The following is a 14,457-nucleotide window of genomic DNA, read 5'->3' on the forward strand; positions in this document are numbered from 1 at the left end:
TGGTTCTTTTCAATATTTAAAATAGCTAAATAATTTACGTTGTAAATATCAACATCAATAATAAATAATTTCAGTAAAATTGAATTGTGTATGAAACCTAAGATACAGTGAGATTAATATCTCAACAAAGTTAAATTTAGAGTGTATGTGTATTTGAAGTTATTTTGGGTTAGTCATTAGACTAAAAAGTTTAAATACCTTTTACTTGATTCATTCTAATCATTAAATTTAATTGAGCTGCAGCTCCTATTATTATGTGTGTGAAATTTTATGTTTTCCTCTTCTCAGCCTTTCCAACAAATTAGTATCAAACAGAGGGAGAAAACTCCAACATGACTCAAGAGATCTAGATGTCAACTGCGTTAGTTGTAGTGAATCTGCTGCAGCCGCAGACTGCAAACTCACAGTGTGTGAAGAGAGAAAATATTTTAGTTGTCATAGCCACCGTGGTGAGCAATCGCTGGAGTTGTAGTCTGTGAGTCACCTCGCAAAGCCACAACAAAGCGATCGTTTTTTTTAAACAGTGTGAGGCGCGAAACCACTAACCCAGAAGTTCACGGCGTTAATCGCACAGAACTTAACGAAGTTTCAAAGGTTTAATCGGGAAAGTTGTATCCTGGCGAGCACATGCAAATTTCCGTAGCTTGTACAGCCGCATTATGTGAACGATAAGTCACGAGAGAGTTGAATGTCAGATTTTTTTCGAATAGGGCTAAACGACCAAATGCGAAGCCGCATTACCAACGCATACCAGAAATTCCGTAGTCGGGTCAGTCCAGGCAACTACGCGGCTGATCCATTTCCAGAGGCACTTTAGCAAAAGGTTCTTAAAAAAAATTAATCGGTCTTTATTTCAAAGAGCAAGCGAAGTCCACATCGTGAACAACGTTAGGAATCTGTGGCCAAACTTAAAAAAAAATTATTCCCGAAGTTAAGTTTTCAAGGTCAATGTTGGTTCAAGGTAAAGGTTTATTTGAAAACTTTTTTATTTTAAGGGCGGCCTACAGTTTGAGGGAGTTTTTAAAAGAAAAACAGAGGTTTATTGATAAGGTAGGGGCGTTGAAGTTTAAAGGATTTAAAGTGTGATTGCTTTATTCAAGTTTTGTTTTACGACTCTATACATATTGGTTGGCAGAGCTTAATAAAGGGTGTTTTTAATTAAAAAATATAAAAGAGTTTATTATAAAGGAAAAATTTATAAAGAATTTAATTTTGGAAGATTTTTTTACATATTGTTTGTGAGAGGTTAATAAAGGGTATTTTTTTATTAAAAATATATAAGAGTTTATTAGAAAGGAAAGATTTATAAAGAATTTTATTTGGGGAGATTTTTTATCAAACAATATAAAAGAGTTGACTTTAAAGGAAGATTTATAAAGAATTTTATTTTGGGAGATTTTTTATTAAAAAATATAAAAGAGTTGATTATAAAGGAAGATTTATAAAGAATTTTATTTTGGGAGATTTTTTACATATGGGTTGGGATAGCTTTAGTGTTTTTTATTAAAAATTAAAAGAGTTTATTATAAAGGAAAGATTTATAAATAATTTTATTTTGGGAGGTTATTTTTTAAAAAGAAAATTAAAAGAATAAAAAAGGATTTTATTGGAAAGAGAGTTCAAGATCCTTCAAAGCTAAATTACTCTGTAATTTTTTTTTTTATATGGGTGAAGTTTGGGCATTCTAGGGGCCATATTAAAATTATATTTTTTTTAGGGAGCGATATGGAAGATAATCTCATGTAATAAAAAAAGCAGCAGAAAAAATAAAACACGGATGGGTCGCAAAGCGTCGCTGAAGCAAATCAGGAAAATAAACTGAGAAGTATAGCAAAAGACAAAGAAGAAATCAAGGTTGATTGATTTAGCTTTGATCTTCTACCGTCTCCTATGTTAGCGGGTAAATATTCTGATCATTGGGTTATCAAGATGCAAATTTCTCTTTGAGCTAAAGACTTAATTGAGTACTAGTTTAATAACCCATATGATGAAGTATGCGATGCTTTAGCATTGGATTTTATAAGACATAGATTGGATGGGAAGTTTTTGTGCAAGGTAGCAAAAGTTACAACTTCCAAAGAAGCATGGAAAATCTTGGAAGAAGAATTTGGTGCAAGGGGAGTGACATGCAACAACAAGATGTGTTACAATTTGTTTAGTCAATGAAAAATATGATAGTAGATCAACAAGAGTCTAAGAAGACAATAGAGCTTGGAGAATCCCACTCAAAGGTGGATGATGGTCATGAAGACCATAAAATTGAAACTCATTATGCATACATGCATATCTTTGAAGAATATGCAACAAACATTGCAAAAAGAGAAGTTGAAGCCTTTCTATGTGAAGTAGAGAAAGAGCATAGAAAATCTCAAGGACTCCATTGTAACATGGATGGTGCAGATGATAGTGAATCCGACTGTGACGAAACACATGTGGATGATCATTGAAAAGTGAGATGCGAATTGGTGAATCGAACCACAGTTGATGGGTTTGGAATTGTCAATGAGCACATGCATGTTTGGATATGCCACCATAGGGAGGATGAACATTATGGTCATGAAATTTATGAAACAAGGATTGATCGTGGTAATATGGTAAGTGCCATGTTTGATGAAGAATTGAAGGTTGAAGTTTCCAGTGTAGCAGTAAGTTATGAAGCAATTGGAATTGCTTAGGATGTCATGTGTGAACATGCAATAGCTAAATTTAGCATAGGTGAAGCTATCGATAGAGTAGCAAGTAGTTTGGTGGATCTAACAATTGGAATTGTTAATGTTAAATTTGATGAAGAATGACTAATTGGTGATGAGTGGTTGCACATGATGTGAACATATTGATATCTTCTTATTTGGTGAGAAAATCCCACTTCTATCTGGACTGCAAGTGGAAGACAACTTGTTTGTCGCATCAGAGGTTGGTAAAAGAGCAGAAAATGAAAATTATGATGCAATGACAGAACAAAATAAGGTAGAGAAGGAAGAGGTAGAGCAAGAATCTCTCACTAAAGAGCATAATGAATATATTTTTAGCATTGATTTTGAGTGTGTAGGTAAATATGATAACAGTCCAACTAAAAGAGAATATGAAGAATGTGATGCAGGAAATGACATGGATGTTTATGAAGGCAAAGATAAATGCATTGAAATAATTTTTCAATAATGGAGTCAAGAATAGATAAGATTTTGCTATCAAAAAATATGACAGAAAGAAAGTCAGGGATATGAAACGGAAGAAGCGTGTGAAGAACACAATTTGAAGTTGAAGAGTTTTGGCAGCAATCCATGAGTGAAAGAATCTTAGGAAGCTATAGAAGAACCACTAAGATCAAATTCAAGACAAGCCAAAGAAACATTGTAGCAACAACAAGTAAAGAAATATGAAGCCTACAACAAGAACACACAACAGAGAATGAAGCAATTTTGAGGATATAGAATTTGGAAGAAGAGAAAAAGGAAAATGTAAAATCATAAAAGTTTTGAATCATTGTAAGTCTAGCTGAGACATAGACCAATAGATGGGTTGTGATGATTGATTTAATTTCCATTGTAACTCTAGCATGCATAGGTGAGTCATGTTTGAGTTATGCTGAGTCATACGCTCGTAATTAAGGGGGAATGTTGGAAATTGTTATTACCTAAATTTGAAGAGTCATTTAATTGAGTCAAGTGGAGTGAATTCCAGTCAAGTCATATTTTGGGAAAAGTCAAATTTAGACTGTGTGTGAATATGAGTTAAGTAATATTTTGGGAAAAGTCAAATTTAGACTGTGTGCATGTGAGTTAAGTCATATTTTGGGAAAAGTCAAATTTAGACTGTGTGTGCATGTGAGTTAAGCCATATTTTGGGAAAAGTCAAATTTAGACTATATGTGCATGTGAAATTATTTTGAGGGAGTCACTCATTAAAAAATTTAAATATCCCTCACTAATTTATTGTAATCATCAAATTTAATTAATCAATCAAAAAACCACAACCCCTATTATTATATGTGTCAAATTTTATGTTTTCCTATCTCTACTTTTCTAACATATGAACCACTTTAGACCTCAGATGTCGACTTTCATCATATTTCTTAAATTGAAGCGGACGTGGAACCAGAAAAAAAGCGTTTACCAATAATGGCAAAAGTGCTTTGAATGGGGTGATACTGCTCCGAGAATAGATAATTGTCCCTGTTTAGGCACAATTTGACAGCGCAGTATAGGGTCCTTGTCTGCAGCAAGTGTTCTTGGCATCCAAGAATCCTGCAAAGAAAAATTATTTTTATTTGTGGGTACCTACACGATGAATTTAAAACCAAATATTGATAATGAGAGAAGCTTTGCACGATGGATTTAACTTCCAAAACATGAATATCAGATCTAACTGTTGGGCACGACAAATGGATTAGCCTTACCTGACCACACCACCTAAGGTGACATCTTTATCGATTTGGGGGAGTAGAGACTTGGAAAACCAATCCACTAATAGATAGTCTGGGAGGGGAGATTTGACGAGCCTCTGCCTATGTATCGATTCATGGATATGATCAGAGATGTGGGTGGCGGTGCCTTGACATAATGAAGTGGGGAGTTAAGTCCTAGCTTCATAGCCGATGGGTAGCTAGAAGTGCTTTAAGAATTCTATCGCTAAAGTGCCAAAGGTATTGACTGGCGCACATGGTAATTCAATGTACCACTTGGCTCCATTTCCAGTGGGGGTGCAAGGAAAGAGCTGTAATCGGATACTATCATCCATCATGGAGTTAGAAACGCACCATAAATGATAGGTTGTGATGTGCGTACCCGGATCCTCCCCTTACTTCCCTTCGAACACTGGGATGTTCGTCGGAATTTTGTGCGGGATTGGAAGCCAAAGTAAGTTGTGATAGATGGGGTCATTTTTGAGTATGTACAAGTCAGGGATATCAAGCATTGCCAAAAAAGGCAAGGTGTTTGATGCCCCCAAATTGGACCAAGGCGATGAAAACTGACTTGAGGATCCTTGTGGTCCTCCCATCGTGTTGTTCCCAATATTATACACAGGATGCGTGGAATAGTAATTTCCTTGGGGTACAGTCGTGTACTGTGGGTTTCCATAGGGATTGTTAGACTGGGGGTTGTAAGTGCCCCCAGGATAAGGAATGCCCCCTTGACTCATTTGAGGTTGAGAGTGGGGTGCCCATATGGATTGATTGGGACCTTGTTGAGGGATCTTGCTCACCACGTAATTAACTATAGGTCCTTGACTGATATAAGGAGGGTTCATGTCCATCAGTGACTATCCTTGTTGTCCTATAAATGGAGGGGGAACTGTTACATTCCTAACCGGTATATGCATATTGGAAACATTGCCCCCAGGCATCTAAACTTGGGGGTTGGAACTAAACAATGGATGCCAACCACGCGGGGGGGAGGGGGGGGGGGGGGGGGTTGACGGGACCCTTGCTAACCATTCTATATTGAGCGTTATAAGGAGCGCTATATGTATCACTTGTCGAAGGTCCGAGAGCTGACACAAAAGGGGCCGAACCCGGTATGTACTGGGTTCCACTCGTCATGGGCGTCATGATAGGGTTTGAGCCTGGGATAGATGGGATATCAGGGTTTTCCATCAGAGGTCTGGTACTGACTGTCGACTTGGGAGGTGGTGGTGGACTAAAAGTTTCCACAAAAGCCCACGGCCCGTTAGTCATCGATGGGATGGTAGGGGTAGGTCCAACAGAAGACATAGGAGGTACAAATGCAACGGTAATCAAGAGTGGTCCCAACAAATTTGTGATCGGAGGATTCTATGGAGGAATGAAACCTTCCGTAAAGAAATATTCCGGTAGGCTTGAATCGTGGGATGTCCAAACTAATTCTATGTTAGATCTCGGAGACTGATTGATGACGGGGAATCCAGTTCACTGGGGCTCAATGGATCCCCAACAATCAGTGTGAGAAGACCTAACAACCGTCTAGTAGATGTCATATAAAACAAAATACTTATTATCTTATTATCACTGATATAGATCTTTTTTAAATACGGATCAAATTGAGAAAATCTAATTTTTGTATTTGTAAATTTTATTTGATGAATTTGTATTATTTAAATATTTTGTATAATTATTTATTTATTTATTTTTATTTTTATTTTTAAAAATTTATATTTAAATCAATACAAACAAACAAAATTTCAAATTTAATGATGTATTGACAAAATTAATTACATATCACTATACTATAGAACGAACCTCTAAACTCAATTAAATAATTCTCCATATAAAATTAATTTTGAAAAATAACGAGTAATCCATGCATCTCGCTGTTACGTGCAGAAGAAAGTAGTTGTTGATGTAATCGTTTCATGCAAGGGAGACCGACAGGAGCCCAGGCACAACGAGGCTAAGGCTATTGGTCGCGTTACGTCCTATGATGCTTGCAACTGTCTTTATAATGTTGGAAATACTGAAGCTTCTGAGGCAGCCTGATAATTTGACCCTGTATGCATACAAATTCATCAGTTAATTTACTAGGCGCTGTGATAAATTTAGCTTCGTAAACGTGAAAAATGATTAGCACTAATACTTCTCACATTCAGATATGATGAAGTTAGTATAGGAGGGTAACGAGTACTCCATGTATGTTCCTGTTACGGAAAGAAGAAAGTAGTTGTTAATGTAATCGTTTCCTCCAAGGGGAGATCCACAACAGTCCCCGCGCAACGACGTACTCGTCGCCTTACGTCCTATGATGCATGAAACTGTCTTGATACCGTTCGAAATATTGGTGGGGCAGCCTGATAATTTGACCATGTATGCATACAAATTCTCATCATTATCATTGATTGGATCAATAGCTAGAATTTATTTAACGAGAAAACGAGAAAATCTATAAGGAAGAAACCTGAATGAATCTGAGGAAGCATTGTAGTGGAACTGATTCGGTGTAAATCTAGTGGCCTCTGTTGGAGTTAATTCTTATGCAGATGAGTCATATGGGATTAAACAACAACCAGTGAATCTTTATCTAAATTAAATTTTGGCACATCATTCATGGTTAAATTAGAATCCCTTATTGACGACAGTTGAGATTAATTTTCTCTTCCTCCGAAATGTGTATATTTATAAGTCAGATTAAAGATATCAGAAATCCGTTCAAGAGCGATTGAGATTGATTTTGTTTCTTTTTGCAGTGTGCATATTTGTGAGAATATTAAAGGTTTACAAGATATACAAATCCCCATTGGTTTTTTTTTACTCACATCTTCCATTCTGTTGTGGTGTGAGTTATCATTACTATCACATCAGATTATGGTGTAAGATGTCATTAGACTTGTTCAACCTCCGTCATAAACTACAATAAGGATGACGTTTACCTAATTTCACTTTAGTATTCAAATACTAAAATTCCAGCCTCCGTCATAAACTTCAATAAAGATGATCTTTACCTAATTTCACTTTAGTATTGCCGTCATAACCTTTCATATCAATTAGATATGGAGATACGATGTTGCAAAATTTTAAGATTAATTACCATTAAAACAATATATTTAAAATAAAATTTATATATGGTTGTGTAATAATATGTAAATATTCCTATATATTGATTAATTATAAATAAAATATTTATTATAAAAGTAAATTTATTAATTTATATTAGTAATATCACTTTTTAAAATTATATAGTTATTATATAATTATGTATACTTATGGTGATGAGAGTAATAATTATTAATTTTTAGTAAGTTTTTTTTTTACAGTTAGCTGGATTTTAAAAAGGTGGGAGTTTACTCAAAAGTCTTTAACAATTTATTTTTATGTTCCAAAAAAGTTGAGAGAAGCATTTGAGGTTCATCATATTTTTATTGATTTAAAACGTCAAGAAAATTAGATTGAATTTGAGTTAAACATGAACAATTTAAGAGAGTGCTTTTCATTTCCAACCCTCTTAGTTTTACTAAGAAGCTATAGAATTTGTTTTTATTTTAACAATGTTCACTTTCTTCTTGACATTGAACAAGATAGATAAAAATAAAATAAAATTGGCTATTGGAATTGATAACCTCCTTATAATATCTTAGTTTCATTTTTCTTTCTAAGTCTTTGTCACCTAACAATTTCCCCTAGAATTTTGAAGTAATAACATTTTTTCATATCATCCTTATTATGTAGAATAATCTCCTCTTTTATCCTCTAATGAACCAGACAAGATTGGGCATTTTTGCTTAAATGGAAGGCTAAATTTTTGGCTAAGTTGGAATCAATTTTAGGAAATCTCTTGGCTCCTATGTTGTTTGACTTCTTCATATACACCAATATAGATCCATCTTGACCACAAATCTACCAAGTACCGAAAAAGATCAACTCTTTTAAGATAGAAAACTTATTTTAGAGTGTAAAATTTGAAAAATGATTTACACTTCTGTAACATCCCTACCGTAATAACTCAGCGTGATTAAACAGTTGAGAAATAGTTACGAATCAGTTATTAACTGATTCTTGATATGCGGGAAACTGATGGAGGGGAATTTTTCCATGAATAATCCTGTTTGCATTCCGGTTTTTGGGGGGGGAGAGTTTTTCACTCCCAACTGAAGTCGGAGATGAACAATCAGAAGTAGTTTCGAATTCTGTTTATTCTTTTGGAGGTTTTCTGAGCTCGAGACTGTAGGAGAAGCCTCAAATGCCGGAATGTTAAGGTGGTTGTGTTTTGATTCTTATGTTTTCCATATTAGGGACAGTTTCCCTGAATGCTTAGTGGAGAATTTATGTTCTCTGCCCTGCAATTGCTTGGTAGAGGTTGATCGATTTCTAATGGCAGAGTGATGCACAGTGTTAAAGATATCGGAAGGCTTCCCTGGATCTTTAGTTCAGAAATTTTATTCTCTGCCATGGTATTGCAGAGCATAAGGTAAATTGATTTCTGATGTGCGACGGATGCAAAGAATGCTGAGGTGAACCAGCGTTTACTGTGCGCAGGTTTTGTAGCACCAGAAAGATTTGCACATTCTCATTAAGCGGTGAAATACACTTCGAAAACAAAAGAAATTACAGTCGGAGCCGCGTCCTGGCCATTTTCTCCAAGAAAGATTGGCGCTAAACCCCTGCTTTGCTTCAGGCAAAGCCGATTGGTTTCTGGAAAGGAGCCGGAAGCAGCTTATCATACGAAGGAGCCGGAAGCAATTATTGAATATGTTTGCCAAGAAGCTCACCAGTAAGTCTGCGAAAAAGGTGCACATTCATAACTCAATTCTCTAAAGCCTTTGATATTATTCTGCAATTTTTAAAAGGTAAAGGGATAACTCTTGCATAAGCTCAGCTATGATAGATACCATAGATGTCAAATTGTTTGATTTCTTTGTTGGCTTTGAGTTGAAGTTATGATATGCTTTAAAGAAAGAATTTACGGCATGCTTTAAAGAAAAGTATTTTAATGCATGCAGTAAAAGATGATTATTTTATATGTTTTCTTGGTAAGAAAATATGTTAATGCATGCAGTAAAAGAATGATTAATTTATATGTTTTCTTGGTACGAGAATATGTTAATGCATGCAGTAAAATAATGATTAAATTATATGTTTTCTTGGTAAGAAAATATGTCAATGCATGCAGTAAAAGAATGATTATTTTATATGTTTTCTTGGTAGAGAAAAATATGCTAGTGCATGCAGTAAAATATTGAATATTTAATATGTTTTCTTGGTAAAGAAAATATGTTAAAATTGATTATTTTGTATTTTTACTTGGTAAAGAAAATAGGTAGTTCCTCTTAGAAAGACTCCATGTGAGTCTTGTGTGTGAAAAGATTGTCTCTTGTCATTTCTCTTGGAATAAAATCCTTGGTAAATATAGGCAAAATATCTTCTTGAGAAAAGAAGATGAGGCATATAAACGTCCCGAGGACATAGCATGAAAAGTGGCCAAGTTTTCTTGAATTAAAATATGTATTTTTATAAAAGTTTCTTGAAAAAGGATATATGCTAATTGCATTGTCATACTAGCTAATTTCTAAGTTCAGGTGAAATAATTATGCATTACATGCATGATAGAATGAGCTAATGATGTGTTTCTAGGCACATAGATATTCATTTCTACAGTTTCTTTTCAGAAAAAGAGACAGTTTCTTTTCAAAAAAATAGTGCATACTTCATGTATGAAGATGAAGGCTTTTATGAGAGTTTTCTTGGAAACAAAAATAGAGGTTCCTTCCTTAAAAGACATATGAATAGTGTTCATATCATATCAAGAATCCATACTTGTTTCATGAAAAGATTATGTGCATTAAAGTAAAAGTAATTGTGTTAGGAAAAACACATGTTGCATGCACATAAGGGTAGCTGTTGTGACAATTGGAAATATGATTTTGGGTGTATGTAGAGAAAGTATTAAGTTAACCTTCTTGGAAATATTAATCTCTTGAAAAGATTGTCTTGCTAGATGAGTTGGGTCGATTTCTAGTTTGGTGCATAAAAAGGGTAAGTTAACCTTGTTATTGTTTCTTGATTTTTATGCATAAAGATGGGTATTCCCAATATTTTCTTGAAAGAGAAAGCATGAGGAACTTACTTATAGGAAGATAAAGAAATGGGGTTATAATGACTTCCTTTAAGAAAGAAGTATGTGATTTGTTACATGAAATGATGGTAGTATTCTAGTGAAGGGAATATGTGTTGCATATATTAAATAAGGGCTATTATGTCAAGCTAATGTATGCACAAAGAATAGTCATTGTGATATAAGAGTTATGTTCTTTGTATGATAGAGAAACTATGTAGAGTTCTCGAAAATAGCTATGTGAAAAGAACATATGTGCTTAAGCATCGAAACAATAGTTTATTACATGTATGAAGATATAACGATTGTGTTATACATGTTAGTAGAACTAATGAGTTAGATCTCTTAGAGAGAATTATGCATTAGTGTGAATAAACATTGTGGAGGTAAAACAATATTTACTTGAGTATATGTACTAGTTAAATAGTATGTCATGCTTGCTCATGCATATGAGTAGATGCTAAAAGATCTCTTTTAGAGGTTGATTATTGATTCATTAATATGGTATCTAATCTTGTTGCCAAAGCTTGTTGACGACAGCATTGACAGGAAACGATGGCGGTTGGTGCCTAAGAAAAGTGATGTTTAACATTATGGCAGGAAAATGATTAATGGTCCATGTAGATGAGTTTGAGTTGCAGGATCGTCCATTGCTAGAATAATCATGCCACAAGGAATGTTGCATGTGGCGGCATGTAAGAAAAGGGTTTCATGGAAAATGTATTAGCTTTTAGCTAGCTATGTGACAACTTAATGATAAATCATTGTAATGATTTTATAACAATGGTTAAGGGATGGAATCCCTTATAAGCCATTGAGTGGGGTGAAAACCCTCACAAGTGTTTAATAATAAGATTAAATGTTTGCTAGTTTTCACCCTACGAGGTTTCCAGGGTATATTGGTGTTCAATGGTGTGATTGCCTTTTGTGTCAGTTTGATGATGATGAATCCTTGATGTTGATGGTTCTTTATTTGATGGCATAACCATAATGTCCAAGTATGAGATTAATTAATATGGTTAAGGAAATCATGAAATGGATGCAAGGATTCATGAGACAGTTTATGTTATTACACTACCACAGTGGTGGTTAATGGTTATGCAACTTACTGTCTTTTATTGCAATTTACTTGATGTACTAATGAACATTATATCTAATGGTTAATGAGGAATTGTGGAGTTGTGAATTGGATAATTACTTGTGGGTAATTTGTATAAAAAATTCTAACTCTCTGCTTTTACATACGAGGTTACCAAGGTACGTAACAACTTCAAAAAATTTGATCCCTCTTGGTGTATATATATATCTATATATATATATATATATATATATATATATATATATATATATATATATATATATATATATATATATATATATATATATATCTTTGAATGTGTAAATGACTTAAAATGTTAATTTGAATTTTTAAGTATATAAAGGGATTCATTGCCCTGAAAATATTCATTAACACTTGGATTTTATAAATTACATCAAATATTTGATTGATTTAAAAAACAAGTACCAAAACATTTCCAAAAGGAAGGGAAAATGTAAAAGAATAAGAATTTAAAATATTTTATTTATCACACATATTGAGTTTTTTAGATTCATAATTGAATGAATTACACATTTCTTTTGTATTAAAGAGTAATTAAATTTTTTTACTTTCAATTGTTTCTTCCCTTCAAATATTAAAATATATTATTATAGAAAACATTAAAGTAGATATTAAAATATTTTATTATAGAAAAATTAGAGTAATTTTTTATAACAATTTCTCTCTATGAAGTTTCATATTAAAATATATTAATTAGCATAGATATTTAGATAGTGTGAAGTTTCATATTAAAATATATTAATTAGCATAGATATTTAGATAGTTTATTGAAGTCTTATATTGAAATATTTAAAAAAAGAATAAGAATTATACATCTTCCTCACGTTCAAAAGTGAAAATATAATTGTTTTTTTTTTTTTTAATAAGTTTTGTAATTAATTTATTTTTCTTAAAAGTTTGATATAAAATTATGTCACTTAACATGGAAATGAAAATATTTTACCAAGGTCAAAATATTTTACCACATCTTTTTGGTGTTGATTCACATTTTCAACAATAAATTGAATATCAATATCTTTGAATGCTTTTAATTAAGATTTAGTTATATTTATTTTTTCCTCTAATCATGACAGACATGGTATTTTATTTATGAAATATTTTTGTTTTTTTATAATAGGGGACATTTTATTTCTATTTTAAAAGGAACACTTGTAAATTGGAAGTTGAGTATGGACATAATTACACATTACCCTCATATTGGGATGTAGAATGCACTCTCACCCCAATAAGATATCTAGTCATCAATATTTTTGAATGCTTTTAATTAAGATTAAGTATATTTATTTTTGCCTTTAATCATGACAGACATGGTCTTTATTTATGAAATATTATTTTATTTCTATTTTAAAATGAACACTTGCCAACTGGAAGTTGAGTACGTAGAATTCACTCTTAGCCGCATAAAAATTTTCAAAAAAAATAATTTTTCTCAACTAAAAAAATATTACAATTCTAAATGAGAAATTTAATATTTATATTAATGATAATAATAATTAATGTCCACTAAAATCAAAATATCTCATATTATTTATAATTTATATTATTATATTTATAAAACTATATTTTATTCGTATATTCTAAATTATATTATTATATATATTTTACACATATATGATATTCTTAATACTTTTATTTACATTTTATTATATATGATTTATTTTGTATTTAAAATAATTAATCATCACTTTAAATATATAGTCATTAGGAACACGTTTCTTTTACATTGTCATATAATTAATATATTGTGGACCATATCATTGTATTTTTCCTTTTCCTTTTATTTTTTTAAATTTAGTTTTAGTAAAATAAATAAAAATATATCTTGAAGTGTGTATGGTATTTGAAGTGTTTACGGTATTTAGTAATGTATTTAAGTATATTTTTTTTTGGCATTTTTATATTTTATTTGATTGAAAACTATATTTAAAAGAATTATCTTTATAATTTTTATTTTAGAAAAATAAAATTTATATAAAAAAAATCATAATCATTTAAATTAGATTTTTGGAAATGTCCATTATTTTTATATAAAACTATAATAGTAATGACAATGATGACAATTAAAATAGTAATGACAATGATTACAATTAAAATTTATTGAAATTAAATATATTTTATTAGAGTTTAAGAATATAGGCCATGGAATTTTTTATATGTTGGAAAAAAATTAAGAAAAGTGTTCCAATATCAATATGGTTTGATTAGTGAAAAGATCAAGAAGGTTTGTAGCATTTCCAAATTTAGATGAGTTTGAGTATAGGCTTAACAATCTAACATAATGCACTTTTCATCTTCAACTCTCTTGCTCACAAATGTGATATCTCTTGTTGCTTTGAGAATTGACCAATGTTCAATTTCATTTTTGAGATGTATGAAAATTTGTTCATATTTTAACAATTTTAATTTTCTTCTTAACATTGAACAAGACAGATAGATATTTTTTATTTCTTTGATTTTCAGAATTGTGATTGATTATCTCTTAATAATATCTTAGTTTCCTTTTTCCCTCTTACTCTTTATCACCTCACTAATCATTCCTTCTAGAATTGAAGGGGGATTTTTTTGGCTAAAGTTAGAAGCAATTTTAGCAAACCTCTTGGCTTCTATGTTGTTTAACCTCTTCCTGTACATAAGATACCTAATCATAGTCATGCTTTCAATGGCGGAATGACTTACTTCAAAGAAAAGATAAGATACCTAGTCATAGTCATGCTTTCAATGAGGGAATGACTTACTTCAAGGAAAATATAGGGATTATTTCCTTTAATTTTAAATTTGCATGTTATAAATTGGGTTTGGATTTGTTGTAGTTTCCTCCAA

At 32.0% G+C, this 14,457-nt stretch overlaps 1 pseudogene; it reads right to left on the reverse strand.

Moving 5' to 3' along the window:
- Positions 1-4,072: 4,072 nt before the first annotated feature.
- The window catches only part of LOC149191207 (GDSL esterase/lipase LTL1-like), a 131,788-nt pseudogene continuing 121,403 nt past the window's right edge, over positions 4,073-14,457 (reverse strand).

The sequence above is a fragment of the Pinus tabuliformis genome, chromosome 3_1 (genome assembly GCF_031772625.1).
Source record: "Pinus tabuliformis cultivar Carrire ecotype Pingquan chromosome 3_1, CPIR1, whole genome shotgun sequence".
NCBI classification, from domain to species: domain Eukaryota; kingdom Viridiplantae; phylum Streptophyta; class Pinopsida; order Pinales; family Pinaceae; genus Pinus; species Pinus tabuliformis.